Raw genomic sequence first — 1,014 nt, 5'->3', positions numbered from 1 at the left:
TTAGCCAGCCACCAGCCGCAGGGCTCCTGCTCGTTCGCTCGGGAGTAAATCTGAACACAGAACAACACGTGTTAAGAGCTTCACGGCTGTGCATTACTGATAATAAAAACATCTTCCACTTCACCTCCACTTCTTCTCCTTCGGTGATCTCCGTTTTGCCGTCAGCAGGAGGTGGTAACCGCACATCACTGAAGGGAGCTTGTCTTTCAGGTTGCCAGCTGAGAAAATCATTTCATATAATGATGCTCGTCCACCAAAGCTCATTTCAAAAGCATTAATGTCATGATTGGAAACTATTAACTTCTACTCACTTATTTTCAAACGAAACGGAGAGCGAGTCGTCGTGAACGTCTTTGACAAAGCCCTGGAATAATGAGATTTTTATGTTATTTATTCAAAATAAATGTACATTGATTAAAAAAAAAAATAGAAGTTTTATTAAAAAGTGAATCCACTAATGCTATTATACAAGTTAGGTGCAAAACAGGGTTACAATCGTTAACTAAAACAATAAAGATTATTGTTAATCGAATTAAAGCTGAAATCAAATAAAGTAAAAAAATTAGTTACAAAAAATATAAAAATGATGCCTTGGTAACTAACTGAAAAAAGTTTAAGTAAAATATAAAATATATTTAAAAAAGAAATTATATAAAAATGTACAAATAAAAATCAATTCAAAATATCAATAAAACTATAATAGCATTTAAATAATAATAAAATAACAAAAAAGACTAAGCTCTATCGAATAAATATAAAACATTTAAACTAGTAAATAAACTTATAAAAAGCTTTATCAAGTGTGAGTGAGAATTCGCTAATTCTATTATATTATCAATCTGCGGTTCAAAATAGTGTTAACTAATAAGACTTCAACATATTGTTAATTGAAATAAAAATATTTAAAAAACGGAGAGTACCGGTCCTTGATTCTGATTGGCTGAGCTATTGTTCCAAGCTATTGTAAAATACACTACAAACATACACCTTTGTTTACGTTTGTCTGTTGCTCGG

General features: G+C 31.3%; 1 long non-coding RNA gene across 1 annotated transcript; it reads right to left on the bottom strand.

Moving 5' to 3' along the window:
- LOC107735840 (uncharacterized) lies at positions 1–380 on the bottom strand. The gene is made up of 3 exons (XR_001639527.1): positions 312–380; positions 125–218; positions 1–50 (listed from the first exon to the last, which is right to left on the bottom strand). It is a non-coding gene; the product is annotated as an uncharacterized LOC107735840 (long non-coding RNA).
- Between the last annotated feature and the right edge of the window lie 634 nt (positions 381–1,014).

The sequence above is a fragment of the Sinocyclocheilus rhinocerous genome, unplaced genomic scaffold, assembly GCF_001515625.1.
Source record: "Sinocyclocheilus rhinocerous isolate Xijiao unplaced genomic scaffold, SAMN03320098_v1.1 C36328665, whole genome shotgun sequence".
In the NCBI taxonomy this organism is placed as follows: domain Eukaryota; kingdom Metazoa; phylum Chordata; class Actinopteri; order Cypriniformes; family Cyprinidae; genus Sinocyclocheilus; species Sinocyclocheilus rhinocerous.
This window is presented reverse-complemented; position numbering and strand designations above follow the sequence as displayed.